Source organism: Mesocricetus auratus, unplaced genomic scaffold (genome assembly GCF_017639785.1).
Source record: "Mesocricetus auratus isolate SY011 unplaced genomic scaffold, BCM_Maur_2.0 Super-Scaffold_100008, whole genome shotgun sequence".
Lineage (NCBI taxonomy): Eukaryota > Metazoa > Chordata > Mammalia > Rodentia > Cricetidae > Mesocricetus > Mesocricetus auratus.
The window spans coordinates 13608870-13633924 of record NW_024429192.1 but is presented as its reverse complement, the minus strand read 5'-3'; positions in this window follow the sequence as shown (position 1 = coordinate 13633924).

Genomic DNA, 25055 nt, shown 5'->3' with positions numbered 1-25055 from the left:
TTAGGAAGCCACCACAGACAACCCAGAATTTCTTGCTGTGATGGCTCTTTTTCTGTCAACTGATATAAGTCAGGGACATCAGAATGGAGGGAAACAAAATTGAAAAAATTCCCCCCCCAGAAGATCAGTTTGAGAGAAAACCTGAAGGACATTTTCTTAATTTTTCATTCATGAAGACCATTCATTCCAGACTATTGAGGGTGGCATCACCCTAGGCTAGGGGTCAAGAGTTCTGAAAGAAGGCAGACTGGACAAGATATAAGGATCAAGCAATAAGCAGAAGTAGCACTCTTTGGCCTCTGTGTCAGCTCCAGCCACTGCATTCTTGCCATGTTTGAGTTCCTGTTCTCGCTTCCTTCAATAATTAACAGTGAGCTCAAAGCATTAGCCAAATAAACCTTCCTCCTGCAGATGCTATGGGCATGGTGTTTCAGCAAAGCAATGATAACCCTGTATAAGACGCATGTCTCCCCTGACAAGGTAGATTATAATATCCTAATGTGTGAGCCAAAATATCCCTTTCCTTTGTAAGTCACTTAAATCAGTGGTGTTGATGATTTAAATCAGATATGATAAAAGTAACTAATAAAACAGTTCTTACCATGTTTAAAATGCAAAATTAAATTAAAAGTAATAATGTGTAAAGAATTCAAGATAAAATTAAAATTATATGAGGACTCTAAAAACATAAGAACCTAAAGGCTAATGTAAACTGGTTTCATTGCTACTGTAAACAGAAAGGTGATTCTGCCAAAGACAGTGTTAACAGAAGTGGTAGAATGTCTGTAGCATTTTAGAAAGTATGCCTTTCTGTAAGTCCAAGGACAGGCACACTTGTATATCAACCACTGCTTTAAGGACATACAGTGAAGAACGCCCTTTATCAACTATTACAGTTTGAGGGAGTATTAAATAGATACACAGGAATTCTTTGAAATTTATAATTGAAAAATAGTTATATTAGAGGTGACTAATGATTTGAGTCCATATACCGATTTATGTATCATAACTTAGTTCTTTTAGGAATCTATCCCTGTTTATAACACGAGAAAACTAAACACAATAAAATTGATTGAAAGTATATATATTTCCAGGACTGATAGGATTATAAGTTTTGAAAAAATATTAATTTAATCTTTACAAGTAGAGTTTTATATTTGCTGACTCAACAACTTTCCAAAAATTGACGAGTGACTTTATGATCTGAAGCTCATAAAACTTCTATGGCCTTACAACTCAAAGGACCTTGAGAACATACAATTCAATATTTTTCAAACAACTTATGCTTTAGTGCTAAAAGCCATTACTCAAAGCAAAACAGAAGCAGGCTAAAGCCAGGTAAAGGGATCAGAACAAAACTGTTTCCTTAAAAAATACAGCTCGGTTTTAAGTCAAGAATTCATGCTTGAATCTAGAAGAGATTTCAAAATTTGCAAAATCCTCATTTGAGAAGTTAAATATTTGTACTGCAGAAAAGCTCAAAGGTTCCTTTGGGTATCCAAAGCAAACATAAATAGAGCACAATTACTGAAACTCAAAAATAGATTCAGTTTCTGTGACATTTTAAAAGGACTGTCTCCCTATCCATATAGGAACACTCTACTTCAAAACCCCAAAGTGTAGATTATATGACAATTGCAACATGCTCAATCCATGAGACATAGTGAGATGAAGAGAGCTAATAATGTATTTAGAAATCATTCGTAGTTTGCTAGATTAAGTTACAATGAATACAAAAGGATTCTGCTAGGAATCTATTTATTGCATGGTAAGTAGGTAACCTAAAATTTTGTTGAGTTACTTGATATGGGTTGGTTTAAAGAAAGCAATTTGATACTGTGGTCCATATGCATGAACAACTAGATAAACATGAAAATGTATATGTTGCCTTAATAATCCAGGAGAGGCAATGATAATAATTTAGTGTAATGGTAAGGTAGGTCTCAGAGATGTGGCTCCCCAGACCTCCACTTCTTTGCAAGGACAAACTCAACAGGAAGATGCAGGAATCAGGACATCTCGCTGACCTTAGTCTTGACAAGTGCTTCTGGGTGCTTTTGTAAGTACATTTTGACCAATGAAGTGTTGATAAGGGAACTGACATCCAACAATTTGGCAAAACTAAACGCACTCAGTGGTGTACAGTGAAATGACTACTATTAATACAACAAACTGACAGCCAAAACAGAAGCTTCACACCTATTTTTGAATCATGAAACCAAGTCAAAATGTTTGTTTGACTATAATCCAAATCCCAAAAGGATAAAGGCTCGTGCAACAAACATAATTATATTTTGTTTTTAATATGTCTCATGGATCCTCCTAGGAAGGGGAAATAGAATAGATAACTATTGCTTGGGGAACAGGATGATCAAGAAGGAAATGTAAAACAGAGGGGGTAAGGGAGGGATTGCAGTTCATCACAGCTAGCACTAAGGCCATCTTAGGGGTTGTATGGAAACAATATACTAGAACCTCCCTGAAATATGTGCATATATGAAGACAATCTCATTGAAATTGCCAAAAACGGTGGAGATGGAGTCACAACTGGGCATCTCTAGTTACCAAATGAAGCTTCCATTTCCAGGAATGGACTAAATCTAATTGAGACGGTATCCAAAGTTTCCCCTTAGAAAACCCCCAGCAACCCATGCTATTGCCAAGGCTGATGGTTGCTCTTCACAAACTGATGGTATGGTACCATCAATTAAGAGAACACCTGCACAAATCATTTTATATAGAGAAGTTGAGCTGGTGTCTACATAGAGCTCTCTCCCACTAATGAGTGTTCATGGTCCAGGAAGGTACCCTTCACACACAGAAACAAGGTAGTCCACACACAACGTCATACCCTTTGGTTCACCATGTTGTTCCCACAAGATATGCTAGGACAATAGTAACCTAAAGCTGCTGGGAATAACAAACTGATATCTTACTGGACAACAGTCCATTTCATGAGATTATTCCATATCCTACGCTGTTAGGAGGCCATTAACAGGAGACTAAGTAGGCCAGGGACCTAGGAGAAACACAAATACTATTGTTCTTTAACACAACATAGCAATCGATTGATTCCAAGAGACAGTTGGCTTTATTCAAAGGTCAGTGCCTTGCTCAGGCATCAACAGAGAAGAGAATCTTCCTGCAGCAGATGGGAACAAAGGCAAAGAACCCACACCTGGACAATGTGCATAGTGGGAGACCTTGAAACACTCAGCCCTAAATAGACTGTTTCTGTCAATTCCGTTATCTCAGGCATAGGGAACCCTGCAGAAGAGGAGGCAGAAAGATAGTAAGAACCAGAGCAGATGGAGGATGGAGAACACTAAGGAAACTGGGCCTTCTAAACAGAGCAGGACCAATGTACGTAAACTCAAAGAAACAATGACAATAAGCATAGGGTCTGCACAGATCTGTCCAAGATGGGATCTCAAGGCTAAGCAGGGGAAGTGGACACCAGCTCCCAGCACTAACAAAGAAGGCATCTCTAATAAATAAGTGTTTACAAAGGAACAAAGTGGTCTCACTGAGTATACAAACCCTAGTCGAGGGCAGGTCCCATACCCTGCAGTAGACAAACAACAAAAAATAAACTCAATGGGATTTTAAAAGGTTCTTTGCTTCATAATGATTTGTTAGGGATTTTTTATTTGCTCTTTGTTTTGCTTTTATTTTTGTTTGTTTGATTGTTTTTTAAAAAAATTTTGCAGGTCCTCTGTGTATATTTTCTTGTTTCTGTTTTGTTTTGCTTTTGGTTTTTCAAGACAGAGTTTCTCTGTATTGCTTTGGAGCCTGTCCTGGAAATGGCTGTGTAGACAAGACTGGCCTCAAACTCACAGAGATCCACCTGCCTCTTCCCTTGAGTGCCACCGACGTCAAGCTGATTTTGTGACCTTATGGGATTTCTTGTGTGTGAACATGTCTGTCTCTCTGTCTATAAGTGTTTCTTATGATTTTTTTCCGTTTGGTTAATTTTTTATGTTTGTTTTTTCTTAAGCTGGTTTATTTGGTCTTGTCTTATCTTATTTTACTTTATCTCATATTTTAAAGATTGTTTTCTAATGATAGAAAAAGGCTGTGAGTTTATTTGGAAGATAAGCTACAGAGTATCTGGAAGTATTTGAGGGGGGTTGGAAGACATATTCAGGTTATATTTTAGGGTAAATATATTTTCCATGAAAGAGAAATGGAAAATGTGTAATAGGACAGTAATTATTTGGCTAATAGTAAAATAAATGTCATTTACAGTAAGCATGGATTAGACTGAATTCCACACAGTAGGAGAGAAAATCAATTTCTTCCACTTGTCCCTGACATCCGCAATCATGCTCCCATCTCTGCCTATCTCTCGGTCTCTGTGTCACTCAAACACTCATACGATAATTATAAAATGTGAATGCTCATTGCAAATTGAATAAAAAATAAATCATTTGATTTATTCATTAAACTTGCAATAACAAAACCCCCATTCGTTTGATGGTTTTAACAACATTTCTTTTCCCAACTCAATAGTCCAGCAAATCCAGAATTAAGGTGTCAGCAGTTTGAATCTGATGATAGATAGCTGTTTTCCCGATTTCTACTGGAATCATCCATTACAGTTTGATGTCTTGCTAACAAACCAATAACTGATCAAGCCTCATCCTTTCAGTGGAGCACACACAGGTTTGCTCTTCCACACTCACAGAATGTGCACTGGTTTCTGCACATGTATGAAGATGTATGGGCTATGGAATAGTTATGTATTTCTCGGGCATATGAGGAGCAGCTTAAAATCGATTTAGAAATGTAGTATATGCTTTGCTTGTTCAGACATTCAAATCCTGACAGCTCAGTGAGGAGATGTAAGATTAACACGTGTGCCTGCAAACAGCACTTCAATCACACTATTTCCTTATAGATTTCTCACTTTTAAAACAGTAACTCTTTTCTGTGTAGCACAATATAAGCAGAATCTAAGCATCCTTATTGTAAGCATTCCAGGTACTTAAATATTTAAAACTTTGGAATTAATGTCCTTAGTGTAATTGAGTCAGCATATAAATAATTAATCCTCTTCTGTAAGCGTCTAAAGTTTTGTTGTGGAATTACTGTAGAGCACTGCTATGACTAACTCAAAGACTATGCAGTCCATTACGGCTGCTGCTCCGGGATCCACAAAGAGGATACTTGAATTACTTTCTCAGAGACATCTACCCAGTTAATTGCCTGTCTCTAACATTTTACTATTACACTGCTAACAGACATGGTAATGAAGGAAAAGAAGAAGAAGACAGAAAACAGAGATGTAACATAATCTCTAGACACCCCTCGGTGAAGCCACCACTGGCTCTGTCCTTTAGAATGTGGATATGATATAGAAAATATGTAAGTATACAATGAGCTAAGAAATGAAGTTGTCATTGATTGAATTACAGACCAAACTGCTTCTCTTTGAATCAGTTTCAGGATGGTCTCTTCATCTGTCCCCAGTCTCTTCAGCTCCTAGAATTTGTCATTTCAAATACTAAAGTACTCTTTATTCACAGAGTATGATGAAACTGCTTTAATGTTAATTAGAAAGCTAAACCTTAAGTCTTCTAAAATATATGGTCCATTACATGTCTAAATTTGGATAATAACACAGAGTATCTTATATCTGCAGGTGTCTGAAATCCAGATAAACAAAAAATGCTAATTTAAATATGAATAATTTACCAAAAATAGAAGTATGCCTAGGAATTTTCCCCTGTTTTTCCATTATTTTGCATTAGAGCATGAAGCATGCTGAGTATGTAGATTTTTGTTCTGACACTTTGCACTGGAAAAAGAACATTATAAAATCAAACACTATTAGAAAAGGCTACTTTAAAGAATGGCTAAGAGAAACATTTACCCTCAAGTATAAGGTGCATCAGCAAATTTTCACTGTGAAGATATGTGGACTTTAATGAGGTTTGGGGGTCAGAGAGTGTGCTTCAGGTAATAAGGAGGAAGGGGAGAGGTTCAAAAGACCTTCGCTTACAAGATACAACAGCAAAGAAAGGAAAATCATTCTTGGAGGGAAATGAAAAGGATGGCAACCAGATTGCACCCTCAAGTGGAATCCCGTATCATATAACCAAGGACATATATAAGAGTAGTGACTATAATTGTTGTTTATTTTAATGCTTAATTGGATATTTTCAACTTTATATAACCACTTGTCTACATGAAAAAGTTAGTTAAATTTATTCATATCTTTTTTTTTACATTTTCACAAAGAAGCATCAAAAATAAGCACAGAAACACAATCGTTTAGTAATGTCAGGTAGTAATAGTTAAATTCAGTCTATTGAGTGATATTTTATACATAGTCTTTGAGAGACTAAAATTTTTTGGAGTTATAAAGACTTAGAGAGGAAAAATAAAACTCAACAGACACAATTGTTTATGTCAAGTAGTTTGTTACAACTTATGATTGATGAAATATCATAAGACTTGGAAAATTATTTCTAAGTAGTCTTTTAAGAACCACATCTAAAGTAAAGGTGATCTGCCTTACTGACTGCCACTGAATAATAGGGACAATGTCATTGTAAGCATGTAACAATTCTAATGAGAAAATAATTTTATCCCAGCCTAAAATGAGAAACTTTAAAAAAAGTAGTTGGTTAACTAGAAGCTTGAGCTACATATAGGCTCTTTCATTCTCTTCAAATTTGATAAGGATAAATGTGTACTTATTTTTATATAGATCTTAAAGTCACTTTGTGAGATCTAGTTTGGAAATCCACAAGATTATTAATCAGATCACAGCCAAGATTCATAATAGGATCTTAAAGAAGCTGAGAAATTCTTATTGTTGGTCATCTTAATAGCGATTCTCTCATAATCTTTTTAATGGATGATCACACACATTTTTTATTTTAAAAATTGTATTTTATGCAAAAATCCTAGTTCTCTCTCTCTCCCGTCCTCCCATTCCCTCTACCATCTCCCCATTCCACCCCCATCCATTTCTTGGAGAGCATGAGACTTCCCATTGAGAAACATCAAAGTCTGTCAAATGATTCATAGATAAATGGGCTTCTCCACCAGCATCCAATCAACCAAATCCCAGTTTTCTTCTTCCAATATGTTGTCATTTCTTCATCCCTTCACCAGCACAATTAGGCCAATTCTTGAAACCATGCAAGTCATTGTACTTGTGAGCTTGTGAAGTATGCTGATGAATTGATTATAAATACCTTATTTGATGTAACATCAAATTAAGTACATTTCTTTATAACATTTTGATTATGGCCCACTGATATTATTGTGTTCAAAGATCCAGAAGTATAAGGCAATAAAATAAAGGTAGGAAGCTGATATATGGGTGTTTTTGTCCAAGAAGAATAAGTTGATAGTTATATTTTACATTAATATTAACATGATTCACACCAGTCTATTGAAATTTTAAACAATACGTCTGCCCAATGTAGGCTAGTATAATGTCAGCGCCAATAGGCATGTTATCATGGAAGACAGTTCCACCTCTAGACAAAAAGCTATAAGCAACTAGTAAAACAGGAAAGATTTGTCTTCCCCATGAATGAGCTCCCTAATTGGTTATTCAACTTGCAGCGGTAAGCCCTTAAATAAGATACTAACAAGCAAGAATAAACAGACTCAGCAGGTTGTATTACTATTTTTATTTATTATGTGAATATGTATAACAATAATAGTTAATGTAAAAGAGGCATTGAATTTGTAACATGGGGGTCAATAACATAGAAGATACTGTATGTAAATAAAGTTATAAGTAATAAATGTTGCCTTATCAGTAACCAACTCACCTATTTTTATAAATGATAAAATAATTATGGCTTGAGATTTGACTTAGTGGGTAAAATATTTACTGTGAATATTTTGGAAAACTTTGTAGGTTTTAGTTACCTTCTTCAACTAATTTAAAGTTTGCTAAATGACAAGATAAAAATGATTTTAAAAGACTTGGTTGGAGTTCTTTAGTAACATGTATGATGATGTTGGACTAAGTTCAGTAAAAATCCAGGAAATGTCTTTGCTGTAGCCATATTTGTAACTTATAACATGAAAGTTTTGCAAAATTTTGAGGGACTCCTTTTCATAAACTGGTGGCAGAGTCTAGCATTATTAATGGACATAAGAGCTGAAGGTCTTTTTGTAAGACTGTGATGAATATTCACTTCTTTTCATTTCATTTTTATGTATTTCTTTTTTAGTAAATGCTGAGAATGATAATCTGTTTTCCTCATATTGCCACACTCTCCTTTACATTGAAGGCTGTTGGGATAGGAACATGCCAACACTTTCCAATAAAATTATGCTCTCAAGTTGTCAGTTAAAGTAAAATTTGTCAAACAACTTGTTTCGAAGTTGGATTAATATTATGTCCAGAAATAGATACCTACACTTCAGTGTAGTTTTTTTCTACATAATTATAAATTATCACATTCAGATGAATGTAGATAGCACGTAAATACCATATTTTCTTTAAAACATATTTCAGTGTAGTACATTATTAAATGGAGCCCCTTTGTTTGTGTTTGGAATGATCACTAAAGGTGTTGTAACTAAGGAAGTACTGTAAACATAGTTTTCTATTGACATTATCTTTATATATACATAGTTACAGATGATAGTCAAATTCAATACATTTGGAATTAATTAGATGACATAGGATTGAACAAAACATGCAAATAATTATGTCTTTATAATCTATTCAACAAAATGTGTTTGTTCACCAGCTTCAGCAACTCGTGGCTTATAGAGCTTCTCTCGAATGGTCTGGACTACACAACTTTATATACAATTGCATGCTTGCTTATAAAATATTTTTTATATTTATGTTCCTTTGTGACATTTTAACATTGTTATGAGCTTACTATTTTTTCTTCATATTTTTATTTAACGTTTTACACATGTCACTCTCCATACCCTCTCCCTCCCCTCATCCCCCATACCTCAATCCTCCCAACCCCTAACCCCCATTCCATGCCCCCTCTGCTCCCTAGGGAGGTCAAGGGCTTCCATAAGGGATTTTCAGAGTCTATCACATCATCCCAGGAAGGGCCTAGGTTCTTTCCCATGTGTCAAGGCTAAGAGAGCATCCCTCTACATGGTATGGGTTCTTTTGGATGCCAGGAATAAATACTGCTCTCCTCTCCAAGGTCCCAAAGATTGCCAAGGACTCCCCCTCTGTCACCCAGGTTGGGTGGGAGGGATGTCTGGATCAGTCCCATGATGGCCCCTTAGTCATCAGTCTGGGGTCTATGTGTTTCCCCCCTTGTTTAGGTCAGCTGCCTCTGTTTGTTTTGCCAGCCTGATCTTGATTCCTTTGGTCATCACTCCTCTTTGCAACTTGGTTCCAAGAGTTCAATTAGGTTCACAGCTGTGGGTGTCTGCCTCTGCCACCATCTGCCACTGGATGAGAGTTCTAGGATGGCACATAAGGTAGTCATCATTCTCATTATCATGGGAGGGCATTTAAGGTAGTCTTAATGCCAGTTGATGTCATCCTTGTAGATCTGTGAATATCTCACTAGTGTCATATCTCTCCTCCAAATTATAATGGCTCCTTTTTATGGTGTCTCCCATCCTTTTTTCCTATATTCTTACCCTGGCTCAAGCTTCCTGCTCTCCCATGTCCTCCTCTCCCCTCCTCTTTTCTCCCTCTCTTTCTTTTATCTCCTTCCACCCTCCCCTTCTCCCCTCCCCAATCCAATTAGGATATCTCCTCCCATAACCCTTCTCCTGGTTATCATTCATATCTCTCTTAGGGTCCTCCCTATACCCCAGACTCTCTGGCAGTAAGATTGTAGGCTGGCAATGCCCTGCTCTATGTCTAAAATCCATATATGAGTGAGTATATACCATCCTTGTCTTTTTGTGGCTGGGTTACCTTACTCTGAATGGTTTCTTCGAGTGCCATCCATTTGCCTGAAAATTTTAAGATTCCATTTTTTTTTGCTGAGAAGTACTCCATTATGTAAATGTACCATATTTTCTCTATCCACTCTTCAGCTGAGGGGCATCTAGGTTCTGGCTATTACAAAAATGCTGCTATGAACATAGTAAAACATATGTCGTTTTTGTATGAGGATACATTTTTTGGGTATATGCCTAAGAGTGGAATTGCTGGATCTTGTGGTAGACCGATTTCTATTTTCCTGAGGATTCTCCATGCTGATCTCCAAAGTGGTTGAACAAGTTGGCATTCCCACCAGCAGTGGAGGACTGTTCCCCTGTCTCCACATCCTCTCCAGCATAAACTGTCATTAGTGTTTTTGATTTTAGCCATTCTGACAGGAGTGAGATAGTATTTCAGAGTTGTTTTGATTTGCATTTCCCTAATGGCTAGGGATGTTGAACAGTTTCTCAAGTGTCCCTTGGCCATTTTGCACTCCTCTATTGAGAATTCTCTATTTAGTTCTGCACCCCATTTTTTAATTGGATTCTTTGGTGTTCTGGATACTTGCTTCTTGAATTCTTTGTAAAATTTGGAAATCAGCCCTCTGTCAGATGTGTGGTTTGTGAATATCATTTTCCATTCTGTGGGCTGTCGTTTTGTCTTGTTGACTATGTCCTTTGCCTTGCAGAAGCTCCTCAGTTTCAGGAGGTCCCATTTATTAATTGTTAATCTCAGTGTCTGTCCAACAGGATACAGGAGGTTATTCCAATTTTTTTGTATCTGTTGAGGTTTGCTTTACTGCCAAGTATGTGGTAGATTATAGAGAAGGTTCTGTTCAGTGCAGAGAAGAAGGTATATTCTTTTTTGTTTGGATGGAATGTTCTATAGATGTCTGTTAAACCCAATTGAGTGATAACTTCTGTTAGGTCCATTGTTTTTTTTTTTTAAGTTTCTGTGGTTGACCTGTCCCGTGGTGAGAGTGTGGTGTTGAAGTCTCCCACTATAAATGTGTAGGGTTTAATATATGATTTGGGTTGAAGTAATGTTTCTTTTATGAACGTGAGTACCTTTATACTTGGGACATATATGTTCAGAATTGAGACTTCTTCCTGAAGGATTTTTCCTATGATGAATATAAAATGACCTTCTTCATCTCTTTTGATTAATTTTAGTTTGAAGTCTATTTTGTTAGATATTAGGATAGCTACACCCGCTTGCTTCTTCTGTCCATTTGATTGGAAAGTCTTTTCCCAACCCTTAACCTTGAGGTAGTAACCATGTAGCTGCCATAGGGGTAAGAAGTCCGGACCCTTCCTGCTTGTGTCTCTCCTTCCCAGAATCCTACTCACCTAACTCCTATTCCCACCTATCTTGCTTCCCTATTGGCCAACAGGGCTTTATTGACATATACATAGGGCTTCCCTATCACCTTATTGCCCTAACGCTGTGGATTGTGTTCTTACAATGACATTTAAATGGCTGGGTTTGGGATGACTGAAAGTCTATGTGCTGATATCCAAGTGATTCTTTGCTGGATGGATGCTGTTTTCCGTTTCCTCTTTGGTCTTCTGGTCTTTGTAGGCCGAATTTCTAAAGGCAGGTAAGTCAGTTTGATCCTGTAGAGATCCCACGTTGTGGGTTGAAATTCTGTAGGCTCATTAGGCCTTTGGTGCAGCTAGTGATCCTTGACTGAACTGGGGGTGGAATTTGTAAATGAGGGGGTGGTGGGCAGTGGGGGCACTGAATGAGATGAGAAGTATGGTTGGTGGGTCATCTCTCTGTGGTTCTGGCAGTTAAATTGGTCTCTGGTCAAAAAGGGACTCTTCCTGAGTTCCCCTCTGTTTACTCTGGCTTGATTGGCCTAGACCTGTTTTTAAAACATTCTAGCGTGCACCTGTTCTTCTGACTGGCACATACTGCTCCTAAGCAACAGAAGTGCTCATAGTTAGAGCCAATGTCAGTGTGTGGTGGAGCAGGACGGCATGCAGCAGTGAAATGGGTCTTTGGTAACTGAACCTAGGATGTAGGAAGTCAGGCAATTCCACAGGCAGGCAAGTCACTCACCTGTTCTGAATGGCTTGGCCTGTGCCTAGGCCAACAAATACTCCTTTACAATAACTATAATCAAACTAAAATTTCATTTTAAATGAGAGTAAATGGGCTCAAACATATCTGACTAGAAATACAAAAGTCCCCTAAAAGTCAGGTTATTGTTAATGCACTCCACATGTAACCTTTGAAATATTAAAATATATGTACATAAAATTTTAACATTGTGTTCTGATGTGGAATATTTCTACATGAAATAAAATTTTATCAGTGTATATTATTAAAACTGTTATGTTTAAGAATACTTAAAAGTAGTTTTCCAAAGGCATGTATTATCTCATGAACATAAAGTTCTACTTTAACAGAAAAGAAACCTGCATTATTTTTAAAATTGTAAAAAAACATTGAGAAAAAATTTGATTCTGTATTTAATTTTTTACTTGTATAGTTAACAATAGCTGAAATACTGATTTTTATGTAAGGAATATTTTATTTCAATTTCATTCATGTTTAAGGAATAGATAAAAATTGTTTCTAGCCCTTTACTGTCAATTTCTGCAACATACTGTCTCTTATAAGTGGGAGTATTTATAGTACAACATGCTTTTGTACCCTTATACAACATGTATTGTCCTTTTACATAAAACACTGTATTCTTTATTCTTGGAATACTTCGTTTTAATAATTTTTTAGTTTTCTCATTTGAATATTTGAATTGTTTTACCCATTTTATTATATAATATATTGTAAAATGTAATCATTAGCAATTATTTAAACTACTTTTAATTCAATATGTGACCACATTATCAGGATTGATTAATGAATATGGTAAAGTTTTAATGGATTTAAGAAAATCTCCTGATATTCTCACAGTTGTATGCTTTCAAAGTCAAGCAATAATATTTTCTTAAAGGTCTAATTTATGTATGTACATATGTATATTTATTTATTTTTATGTCCTTGGAGAGTTTTAATTATATTTTGTTGGCACTGATAAAAAATATACTGACATAAATTTTTATCAAAACAATTATTGTCTGTTAAAAATTTCCAATATATTGGTGGCAGATGTAGGCAGATCTCTTTGAAGTAAAGATAACCCTGGTATGAATATCAAATTCTTTTTCTCAAAAATATAAATAAATAAATAAATACAAATGAAAACATAAATAAAAATAAAAATTATAGGAAGCCACATCATTGTAGTGGGATCAAAATCATGCATTTAGATATTGATGTTAAATATTTACAAGAGATCTTTAGCAAATATATGCAGTTATGATAATAGCAAATGCTAGGAATTTTTTGTGCAGTAAGTATGTGTTTCTCTCATAATCATGTAGTTAGAAAATGAAGTTAAATCTCTGCAAGGGATGTTTTAACAAATATATGCAGCTATAACAGAATAGTAAATGCTAGATATTTTTTGAACAGTAAATATGTGTTTCTCTTTGCTCTGATTTCATCTCTATAGATTTGCAATTTCCATCAGTGTCTCATCTTCTACTTTTTTCATTTCAATACTGTAATATAAAAATAGGAATTCTGATCTTGTTAGGATCTTGGCCTAATTTGGTTAATTTTTAGTAATGCTTTTCTGTAGACTAGATCAACTCCATTCATTACCTTATGATCTCACATTTTGCACTCATTCTCATTCTGTCCCTTTTATCTTTCTTTTTAATTCTTTACTCTCTACTACTCTCCCTTTCCTTCTCCTAACATATAGCTACTAAGCTTAATATCTTTATCACTATTGACAAAATACAGTGAGGCTAGCAATTATTTACTTTTCTTAAATTTTCTCTAGGATTGGATCGCATGAAGTTTCATATCACACTAAGTTTGATCTATCATATTTAGCTCCAGATGAGGCAAGAAAAATAATGTATTTTCATTCCTATTCAGAACAAAGGACACACTAGTTGAAGTGCTGCTGAGGGGTATTTGATGACATTGAGTGAAGATACATTGCTGTTTTATCTCTCCTGCCTTAGGCATTTCTGTATGATTTCATAAAGGGCTGATCTTTGCCAATAGCTAGGCAGAAAAGGATAGGTGGAACTTCCAGGGTTAAGAATCGGAGAGGCAGTGATTTGCAGTGAGACGGGAAGGAAGTTGAAATACTGTACTAAGGAGATGTAAGCTTTCATAATTAATAAGAAGTCTCCATGTGATTATTCAGGAGCTGGTTGTCCAAAGAAAGCCCTACTACAAATATCTAAATTAAAATATCTCATACCACACATTTATTCTGAAATATCTGTATGGACTATCCTTTCAGATACAGACTTTGTGCTAAATCTGTACATTTCGGTCTTAAAACTTTATAAAGTGGAACTATAATAAAGCATTTTAAAAGCAAAATATTTCCCTTATCTTTTACTTTAATTCTTTCTCCATCTAATGTTCTTCCTCTGTCAATAAAGTATCAACTTGACACAGCATGCCTGAATTTTGCAGAGTTCAAAACCTGTTTAAAAATTCAGGATTTTTTCCAATGGTAATTTGTATATCACAATGTATCTTAATTTATCTGAAACCACACCAATGTTTCATCTTCTCAACTTCTTTTACTTAAAATAACTGAAATATCTTCTATTCTTCACCAGCATCCCAGGAGTTAGTATATTCCATTCCTCAAATTGTTCATTTTTATCTTTTTTTTTGTTGAATTTGAGCTATGTTTATATATAGATTATAATTGAGGTAAATTACCACTGCTAATATCAAAAGCTGTTAAATGAGCTCACTTAATTTTTCTGATTTGTACAATATAGCCTAACTAAAATTTTATTTAGAATATGTGTCATTTTTCAGATATTATACTACCTTAAATTCAGTTTATTGAATGTGAGCAAGAAAAAGTTGAGGTACATATGGAAGGATTTAGAAGGAGAAAAAGGAATATATGTAATTATAATCTCAAAAATGAAAGAAACAACAAATTAGGCAAGAATAAAATTTTCAAATAGCACATTATTTAGAGATGCAAAAATGAACAAGTCAAAGCTTTGGTAGTTTATATTCAGTTAGATCCATAAAAGTAGAATGTTAAGACATTCAGTTCAAGTGTAAACGGGACCTAGATGAGGCTGAGTCAAATCTTGGGAACTGAAGTATTAATTACCCTGCAGAGATACAGGTTGTTTTTATACTGGCGGTTCTGTCACAATTTGGATGTGTGACCTTGGCAAATTAGGTTATGTTTGTTCATTTTTTATAGAAATCATAACTTACACCTGTGTACTTGAGGAAACCTTTCATCATAGCATAAAGAGAATATTGTGCGTTTTCAGAAAATATAGGCTGAAAGAATATTGGAGAAGTCCCTGACTTTTTTTTGAACTAGGGAACTGTGGCATGTAAACTACTATTCAACTGTACAGGTGAAAATCAACACTGGATGTTTCCCAAGATAAAAGGCATTGATTTTGCAACTTATAGGAGCTCAATAAAACTATTTCACAAATTTTGGTCATGATTTGTAAATTTTTGTCCCTGCTTTCTTGTACTTTTATACACCTTTTCTCCCATGTATTCAAAATATTATAATGTCTCTGAGAGTGAGTTCTCAAACTCAGTATTTTGCTTCAAAAATTTGATTTCATGACCTGTTTGTGTCTTCTCCCAGGAGCACCTAAAGTCTTTCTTCTACTTACGCTGAATCCTACACTAACTTAACTAACTTACACAGTAAAATAAAACTCAAGTGTCCCAGTCAAGTAGACTGATTTTGGAGAAAACAACATTCAACATATGATAATCTCATAGATTGACTAAGTAAATAACACCCTGTCATCAAATTACACACATAACTTTTATTTGTTTGACTAGTTTTGGAGACAAGTCTACATTATATATCTCAGGGTGACCTAGATGCATTCAATAGCTTTATAAGCCAACAATCATACTTGTATTTTCTTGGTAATTTAACATAGATTTTGCTAAGCACGTTAACTATTAAGTGACTATAAGGAAAATATAACAGTAGAATATTAGTTAATTTTGAAATGATTTGATGATAGTCCCAAGGACACCCTGTGTCTCATTTTTTATAATGAAATGATTTGATGATAGTCCCAGGTTTGTTTTGACATATGACACATTAGCATGTCTTTGAAAATTCTGACTAAAATATGCCTAGTTATTTATAGACAATCACCAAAATACATTCAATTATCAAAACCACAATATTTCAGTTCGAAAGGAACATTTCAGCGGTAATCATGATTTTTAATATTTTACTTAGTTATAATATAATTTTAAAATTAACTGTTCTGTTTTAATACATATTATAAAATATGCTTAAGTGATTTCTCAAGTATTTTGATAAAACAACATATACATATTTTTCTTGAAAATCAATTGTAGTATGTTTTTGACTCTTTTTGTATATCACATTGATGTATCCCCAGTCAATACAGATTTGTTTTAAATGTTTTAGCTATTGTTTACCTTGTTTAGATTTTCAAGTAATAAAAATAATTTTGCTTATCAATGTCTCTGTTAACATCACTAACCTCATCAGTTTTATCATATATTTGAAGACACGAAGATTTCTAGTGTTACTTAGTATTTCTAGCGTAATTAGCAGCAATTATTTGGTGGCTTGGAATAAATAAAAATCTCAGAAGATAATTCTATCCTCAAACAGGTTTTTGCCATTGTTATTGCCCAATACTAATGAAACATACATATTTTGTAATAAGACTTGGATTCCAGACTGAAGAAAAAGGGAGAAGGAAGAGGCAAGACAACAGTGAACCAAGATGCTCCCCAACTGCCCAAGGCTCCCTCCAAAATACTTTCCATACATGATGCATTACGAGCCTTCTTTGAAAAGGAGACACTCAATTTCTTCCTTATCATAGATTATATGATGTATTTCCTTATGGGAAAAAGTAACTGATACAACATAAGGTGCAAGGTTAGTATGGGAAGTAAAATTCATTTATGATTTGAGCAAAATAAAGCAGACTTTTATTTATTTGTATTTGTTTTCAAATTGTTGAATGTTGGATTTTATATGTTTATGTTTGACACTGGGTATTCAGCCTGAGGTATTGTGCATGCTAAGTGGTTGCTTTACATCTGAGTTGAACTTGTTTTCCTACATTTATTTGAACCTGAATCTCACAGTCTCCAAGAGTAGCTTTAACTCATGCTGTGGCTCAGGCAGGCTTTGAACTCTATAATAACTTCAGTTTCAAGCCTATGTTTTCTGACTACAGTGAGAAGATAGAAATATTCAGCCATGTAGAATATTGTGATAAGCTCCATATGAAGAGATGATTAAAGATATTAAAAGTAGAGACGTAGAAGACTGGTGAATGTCAGTGCAATTTTGTTGAATGACAAGTCTTGGTTTATTTTGCTACGGAGGAAGAATGTTGGTGAAGCAGAGACACACGGGAGTGATTATCTATTTTTTTTTAGAGAGGTGGCTTTTGAAAGTTTCATTGGAGGAGGTGGAATCACACTTAAGTTTCTAGAAACAAAATCTGGATACTTTTACTACATTTATAAGTGATTTCTCACAGGAGTACAAGCTTAGCAACTAAGCTAAATGTTGGGGCTGAATAAGCAAAAGGAAGCAAGGAGGAAGTAAAGCTGTTCATGAAACCAAGAATAGAAGAGAAGAGAAGAAGGGACAGGATTGGGTGTATCTACATAAGTAGTCATGAGGCAATTTGTGGTTACCCTTTAATAAATCATGTTTCCTCTATGAAAAGTTAGATGTTAATTGCACAAAATGGTGAATTTGGCAACTGAAGACAATTAGTCACGAGTATGGCAACATCTTTTGTGATTTGCTTTTTTCATTATCAAAACCTGAAACTTTTAATATTTTAGGCAGTAGCCTTCTCTTATTTTGTAGCTTCAAATATTGAGTGGAAGATAATTTTATATTCTACTGAGGATAATATAAATACTTATTCCCTGCTTCCCCAAGCCCCTCTGGAGCTTAAGTAACACTGAAGGGGTAAAACAAAAGTATATTTGAGTTTGCATTTTTAACGCTTATCGAGTTCTTTGACGCACTATTTTATATACACATTCACTGTCACATATAAAGACAATTTCACATTGGCAACAGAATGTTACTGTTTCAGTAAATTTATATAGTCCTGAGCAGCTGGCTATTCCTTGTAAAGAGAACAAGATAAGTATACGAATGTATTAGAAGTTACAGTTACCCTGAATACTATATACTGTAAAAAACTTTTTTCTTATGATCATGTTTGGATATATATTTTTACATGCTAGTTTTGTGTGTTTCAACATTTATAATCACTTTGAAAAACAGAAAAACAGGTTATTCGTTGGGATATTCCATTGGTATTCAGTGTTGTTTATTCAACTGTTTACTCATGGCCTTTTGTATGGATATTTTTGGCTTTAAAATAATGAACAGGTGGTGTGTCAGTAAGAAGCCATGTGGGTGTTAGTGTGGCATCGCTTTCTGCAGAACAAGAGAGCACTTTCAGAATTTTAGGTTGCCAATCTACTTATCTGGCACCTGCAGTCTAAACTGGAACACCATTTTGAGACCAGGCATGTTGCCATCCTAACAGATGGTTACGGGCACTGACAGCCAAGTGATCATGTATGTACATGGGTTATAGGTGTTGAAAGCAAGCTGCTCACTTAAGAAGGTCAAATAGCATTTATCCAGCTATTGCCACAAATGCTACTAAGAGGGACAATTGTCCGTCTCACGTTCTCTGTTAATGTTCATTTTACTTCATAAGACAAACAGATAGCTCATGCTATCTGCTTCACACTTAACAATGATTTCACACTTAAAGCAATAGAACATGGCATTGCAGATTCTCTTAAACTAAGATGACTTTTAAAAGATGTGATGGTCAAAGTATGTTAGATTCCCTCAATGTGTTAAAATCGTTCGGAAATGTGAGTAAACAACATGCAGTATATTCACTATAAGTAAGAGCCTTGTTATAAAATAATCCGCAAAGTGTTTCCAAATTTCCTTTAATCTGTCCCAGTTTATTATTTATTAATTTTTGAAAATACACACATTATTACAATGGTGTGAAATTCATTATACATGCTTTTCTTCATATATATATATGTATCCTTATATAATATACATATATGGTCAACTTATATAGATTATCTATCATCTATACACTCACATGTGTATATATATATACACAATATATACACATATATTGAGGATTTACATAGATCATTATAGAGATACATATACATATATATGTGTGAATATGTATTCATGGAGTAGAGAGGAAAACTTATATGTATATCATATCATATATGTATTCATGTATATTCAATAATTTATTTGAATAACACAAAAATCTTATATAATCAATAACAGTATATTTGCAATAGTATAATTATTATAATATCAAATGAATTATATAAACATGAGTTATCCAAAATGGTAAGTCATGCTAAAACTTCTGTGAACTTTAATTATAATGAAATTTGTTCTATCAAAAATGTTTTCTCATAGTACTTTGAAACATTTCCCAAAAATGGCATCTACCCATTTATATAATCTTTGCCATTTTTTGTATAGGTGGAGTATCTGATTTACTCTAACTCAGAACATGTCAAAGAAGATGGAATGTTGGTTTAGTTATTGCATTTTTCATCATATAAAAACCTAAATTGCTAGAATATTTACTAAGAAGCTCTTCTTTCCATGGTAAACCACGCTAAATATAGAACAAGGAGTAAAGTATACTTTTGCCAGTTCTGTGTTAGTAAATAGAATATGCACAGTTTTCCTAATTTTTGATTCATTGAATTAAAGAATACATACATGTCCGTCGTTTTATGTGCTATTATTTCATTTGAAAATTAGATAGTACTTAAAGCAATTAATATGAAGTACAGATGATTAAAATATTTTGTTCTCAATGGGGCAAGGAACATAAAACTGAGCTTTGTAATGAGGACTGGTGGACTGACTACAGTCTCAGGAAAGTATTGTAGCAAAGCAGTCAAGACAGTGAACAAAACCACAGCTGGGAAAACTGGCATGACTGTAATAGCAAAGTTCTTAGGACATCCAGTCACCTCATTTTTATTGGAAGGAAGTGTCTTAGTCTGTAAGAAGTCAAAATGAAACAAAAGTAAAACATTAGAAATGTCTAACTACTTTTGCTTGAAGTAATCATGAAGACAAAATAGAGCATCGATTTTGTGATGGCCCATGAAAACATTTTGGGGTTAAAAACTAGGACTCCTTAACAACTCCAATACACCAATTCCTGTGTGCATTTAAGATATATGACTGAGTTTAGAGGCTTTACATGCAGGTATTTTGTTCTTGGTTAGATGCTGCCTGAGAAGTTACAGAATGATAGTCAAAAACGGAGTTAAGAGAATGAAAAGAACACCTGAATAATGGTCCATGAATTTCAGTTACTTAGAGGAAGGAAACAGGCCATCATTATGAGAAATTAAAGACAGAAACTTCAAGGATGTTTTACTTATCAATAATCCAGTAAATTCTATAACATGAGTGACAATCTGTAGTGAGTTATTTATATGACATAGCATTTTAATATAGAATGTTAAGGCATCTTGTTCAGTATAGAGAATTTCTGAATATGAGAATATTTGATGAATAATTATAATGTCCATGAAATAGTCAGATTAAATAAGAAAGAACACATTAAGATTGTCTCACAAATGATAAGTAAATTTTACATGAAGATGATGTAGGGATAATTTGAGAGTAGAAGGAAAACAGAGCAATGTTAGACATTTTCATGGCACATGGATGAAAACATTGGAATCCTAATCATTAAGATCAAACCATAACATTATTTTTAGAAATTGAGTCATAATTATATGATTTTCTTTCTTCCATTCTTCCTCCAATCCTTCCCAGTCCATCTTCTCTCAATCACATTAATGACATCCCTTTCATTTAGAGTTAATAAATATATAAATTCAATCTGATAGTCCATACAATTCTTCTTGAATGCATATGATTTCATAAACATAGAAGCATTTAAAAATCTATGTTTCCTAATACTAAAGAATGCTGTTCATTTTTTTTTCTTTGAAAAAATAGCTACCAGAAACCAGACATGGTAGTTCATGCCTTTAGTGCGAGTACAAGAGTGACAGAGGCAGGCAGACACCTGTGAGCTCAGGGAAAATCTGGTCTGCACAGTGAGCTCTATCCAGGCAAGATTGATTGGTGAGACTCTGTTCAGATAAATAAATAATTTTATGTAGTGGAAACAATAGCAGGGTCCTTCAACTAATATCTAAAATGTAGATGAGAAAGTGTTACAGATTTTTGAAAATTCCCTGCAATATGCATTTGGGCTGCTAATAAGGACACACAAGTGGCTTATACCAATAAAAATATATTTCTTAAAGTAATGGACACTGAAAATATAGTATGGCGACACCATCATGGTAAAAACCTTTTTGCTGATGACACAGTGACAAGTGTTTGATGTCTACACAGGGAAGAAGGAGATCACCTACATTCTTAAGGCCACTTTGATAAGGACTCACATTGCATACATGATGAAATCCTTCACATATTCTAAAGGATTTCACTTATTCAGATTATTGCAAGAGGGTATAAAATTTAGCATGCAGAATTTAGGCACACACATTTAAGTATTCTGTATGCCATATTCCAGTAATTGTAAAGTTATTCAAATGTCATTAGTAAATTCAAGGACTGGGTAATTTAATTTTTATGATTCTGCATAATTTTGTTTATAATTTAGAATTTTTAGGAAAGTCAATAGAGATCATATACTATTTGCTAAAAATATTTATAAACATTTCATTGTTCTATTAAATATTTGTTTATACAAGTTTCCATTACAACTTCCTTGGCACATTTGTATTACAGGTTAAAGTTCTATTAGACTCAGCTTCTGCATAACAAATAATTGAAGTACAGGTATGTTTAAGCAGTTGTTCAAAGAAACAGAGGTATTTTACTAATAGTGACCTAGAAGGTAGAGGCAAATTTATCGAAAATAAGAATAGAATTTTAGAAAGACATAAATATAAATTTTATTTTTTTTATTTTCCTTACACAGTCCATATGTCTAATAACAATTATAGATTGCTGTGGCCCAAAGTTTCATGCAATGGAGGCAACCCTGATACATTTTACCCATTGCAATATGTTAGTAAAATGAATTGACTTCACACAATATATAATTTGAATAGCCATGATGATGCCTTCAGTCTAAAGGTTTTAAAATGCTGTTTCCCATAATCACTACATTGAAATGCTGAACAGATAACTCGGACTGCTAGAAAACAATTGGCAACAGAGATGATTAGGTTTTTAGATTTATTATTGATAATCTTTGGGTCTAGACAATAATTAGGGAGATTGGATAATGGTCTCTTAGGCTCCTATGAAATTTGTGGGAAATAATTCCATGTAATTGAAATGCATAAAACTACTGGGTGTCTTAATTTTAATGGTGAGTGATGGAGTTACCATATGTAGTATTGGGATTATCCTAAAATATTTCCCACATTTTAAAACAAACGTATTGTATAAAATTACAAATTATCTTCTTGTTCATGACTAGGGTATAAAATAGATTTATAAGTAACAAAATATTATTATAATCTTGAAAATGGATGTTATAGTCATAGAAGGAGGGTCCAAGTTTGCTATAGCTATATCCCGCCGGAGTGTAGAGACCTGAAGAAGTGTGAATGGACAATGAGGACATTGAAGACAAGGAGGAACATAGACAAACATAATTTATTGATGTCAAATATTCTGGTTTAGGAATTCTTTGTGGTGCTGGGTATTGCCTTTAGCTAGAGCATACATTCAGATTAATACTACGATTCCTTGCAATGTTAATCCTTTTTGTGAGTTTAGCATGTGTAAAAGGTATAAGTTCTAAACTACTGATCATCTGAAATTGAAACAGAGATTTACTAGACATAAAATACCCCAAATAAATTTGAAACAGAGTCATGAAACAGATGTCCTCATCTTTGAAATATGAAAATGTTACCTTAGAGGGGAAATGTACATAACTTTAGTCTCCTTACTTCTGTTGCATGTGAAGCTTACATCATTACTCCTTATCCACCTTCCATTTGGATAACATATCTCATAAAATTAAGAGAGTATTTTTGCTTCCTGAGAGACTCCTGTACTTGCTCAACTGGAGCTGAGTTGTCAGAAGTCCTTTCCCTTGGAGCTGCCTATTTCTTATGAAATTGGTATTTAACATTCTGGGCAACATCCTCTAGGTGAGTAGATTTAAAAATTAACTTACTATAAGTCAATCAGTTTACATTCTTAAATTATTTGGCAATAATGATGACCAGAAACAACCAATGATGTAGCATTTATAATAAAATGCTCAACATCATTGCCAAAGTAAGGATTATCTTTGATATTCATTAAGACATAATGCAATGAATTTAGAAAATAAATATAGAACAAGTCTTAGTAACTGTATACTTATGGCTAAATATCAAATGACCTTTTTCCTAAATGTGAATGCATTACTTATTTCTTATGGTATAATTTTAAAATTTGCCCATATATGAGATTCTAGAATAAATGATAGTATTCTATATTGATGGGAGACGTCCTTCTGTATGCTGTATATGCTTCTCTTTTTGGTTGATGAATGAAGCTGTTTTGGTCAATGGACAGGCAGGATTTACCCAGACAGAAAATTCAAACATGGATAGAGAAAAGTAGTAGGTGGAGTCAATGAAGATGCCATGTAGCTACTGAGGAAGCAAGAAACTCGGGCATCACCACTAAGCCAAGACCATGTGAGGATACACAGATTAATAGAAGTGGGTTAATAATTAAGGGAGAGCTATCCAGTAAGAAGCTTGAGCCATACATCAAACAGTTTATAACTATTATAAGCCTCTGTGTGTTTTTTTTGGGACTAAATGGCTGCAGGACCTGGTGGTACAGAACCTTCCAGTAATTTTGTTCCATATTATCTAGGTGAGAACTCATGGTGTAATGAATTACTTCCAGGTAAGTCATCTAGTCTTCACGACAGAGCATCATTTGTCCTTTGGAAAAAAAAAAAAAACCTCATTTTCTATTTTATTAACTTTTCCTTTCCTATTGAAGATCATTTATTTCAACATTTGAAGCTGAGAATAGAGTATTTATTTAGTTAGAGATAACTAAATAACTCTTCTGTATTGACTCTATCTCCATAGAGAAAATTTCTGGTTTGGCAAGACATTTCCAGTTCATTTACATTGTTCCAACAATTGAAATTGATGAATAATTTTACTTATTGTATTATAACTAAATCCAGGGAAGATTGTTAAAATGTCCTTCACTATCTCCATATTGCAAACTTAAACTTGAAAACTCAAAAAATTTATATGGATAATGTTACAATTTTTTACTAAATTTAATTTTATTGGATTAATTGATGCAATTATATGAAATCATACAAAATTAAAATTCAACATTTAAATAAAAATTATGTAATGTTCATATCATGAAATCCTCATATATATAGTGTGATTTTTTTGTGTATGTAAGTGTTGGATTGGAAGAAGTATACTTGCTGTGTTGCATACAGATGTCTAAGTGCGTATATGTGGAGGAGAGCACTGGTAAAAGAAAATCCCTTTCAGGGTGGAGGGTTACTAGACGTCCAGCAGGGTTGACCCAGGAGCACTAGGGACCTGCTTATCTCTGCCTCTTTGGGGCTGGATTCAAGCACTGACCAATATGCCCTTTTGTGCTACATGGGTTTGGGGATCAAACTCTGGTCCTTGTCTTTGCAAGTCAAGAACTTGGACTGGGCCATCTCCCTGATCTCTCATATTCATTTTCTTTAATGGATACCAGCAGATCAATCTTAAATAGACTATAAAAAGCTAAATTTATTTAACTCAGCAGAATGAGTTTTGAAATGTTTACTTTTCAAAACAAGGAAGATTAATTTTATCTAATGAGAAAAGATCACATTTACTAAGACTGATCTAAAATTAAAGAAAACCCTTCATTTTAAGCATGCAGGAAATTATTATTGAAGATTTGTTCCTCATCTACAGTTTCCTGGGCACTTTTTGCCTGTAAAATTTAAGCTTATTGCCATATTCACTG